The sequence below is a fragment of the Lottia gigantea genome (assembly GCF_000327385.1).
Source record: "Lottia gigantea unplaced genomic scaffold LOTGIsca_516, whole genome shotgun sequence".
In the NCBI taxonomy this organism is placed as follows: domain Eukaryota; kingdom Metazoa; phylum Mollusca; class Gastropoda; family Lottiidae; genus Lottia; species Lottia gigantea.
In genome coordinates, this window is record NW_008709772.1 from 15758 (window position 1) to 17633 (window position 1876).

Genomic DNA, 1876 nt, shown 5'->3' on the forward strand with positions numbered 1-1876 from the left:
AATGTGAAACAATAATAATACTAGAACTGTGAACAGCTTAACCCTTGTCTTTTGAACCTTTTGATACTCCTAGTCTGTTAGCTTTCAACCCTGGTGCTCTTAACTCTTGGCTTTTGAACCTTTTGATACTCCTAGTCAGTTAGCTTTCAACCCTGGTGCTCTTAACTCTTGGCTTTTGAACCTTTTGATACTCCTAGTCAGTTAGCTTTCAACCCTGGTGCTCTTAACTCTTGGCTTTTGAACCTTTTGATACTCCTAGTCAGTTAGCTTTCAACCCTGGTGCTCTTAACTCTTGGCTTTTGAACCTTTTGATACTCCTAGTCAGTTAGCTTTCAACCCTGGTGCTCTTAACTCTTGGCTTTTGAACCTTTTGATACTCCTAGTCTGTTAGCTTTCAACCCTGGTGCTCTTAACTCTTGGCTTTTGAACCTTTTGATACTCCTAGTCAGTTAGCTTTCAACCCTGGTGCTCTTAACTCTTGGCTTTTGAACCTTTTGATACTCCTAGCCTGTTAACTTTCAAAACTGGTGCTCATCTCAAAATTCCCATTTTGTAAAGAATAATACAGAGAAAAGTTACGTATAAGGGCCTAAAAAATCGTCAGCAACACGAGCGGGCACACAAACGAAATTTTTTAGTGATTTTAAAAATTGTCGCAATCATTACAGACCCCAATATTGTCTGGGTCTAACATCTATTTTATTGACAACTTTAAGTGGCCTTATTAAGTTGTATTGGTCTTAAATTCCCCCAAAAATGATATTAATATTTCGCTCGTTATGATTTGATGCCTACAGATTTCAACAGCAGTCTTACCGATTGCGACATTTCTGCCAGTACCAGTGATCCATAAATTGGCATTTGACCGTATATGTTTGAACCAAAGTAGCCGAATTCCGAAATTAATTCCGTTATTGTAGCCCGTTCCACTATGAAATTAAAAAGACCAGATCGATAATAAATATTAATTTTTAGGGCGATGCTTATGCGACGAAGGAATTTGGTTCATATTTCTTTCCTACTAAGACTAAGAAATCTCGTGTCAGTGCCTGTTTACAAAATCACGTGTGGACTTACGTACACACGTTCCATATAATATTTGGCAAAACTGTAAATAACCACTATAAACTATAAAATATCCTTATCAGTAGGCCTACAATTTTCTTTTAATTTTATTTTGTCAGTGTGGGCTTGTGAAGAAATGCCAACATGAGATTAAAGCAACCTACAATTTGTGAACAAGAGATTAAATTTTGATAAAGTGGGAAGAGCCTTGAATTATTAACGCAATAAAATAACAACTTGGTTGTATATATATTACAATACCAAGTATTGGCAATTCAAGTTCATAACCTCGTATCAATAATATTATCTATTCGTTTGGTTTCATTCTCATTAGGGCTAATTCCCCCATTTGAGCTAATATTTTCCCCTTAGGGCTCCTAGCTCGAGCTACCTCTCATTGTGTCATTGGTCCTCGAGAAATATAACTCCGTAGTAAAATTGTTGAAGTTAAGAAATGGTCAATCCATTTCAGGTGTATGTGGCCAAGTGTGACTGGTGTAACAGGTGTGATAGGGAGCCAGCTGTCCAGCTGTACATGAGTTTAGTACCAACACAAAACGAAACCCGAAATCCAAATCAACATTTTCATTTTGGTGTCGCATTGGTTGCAGCTAATGAACTTTTCACATGAAAAAGTATATCAATCATAAGTGAGTAAGTATTTCATAATGAAAAGTGGTACCGGATGCTGGTGGTAATTTGTACCATCGTTTCAAATTCATCCACACGAAACAAAAGACTGGATGAGCTTTCCTCCTTTCTTCTGGACAGAAAATATCCACAAACCCTGATCACAGATGGGATTTGAAGG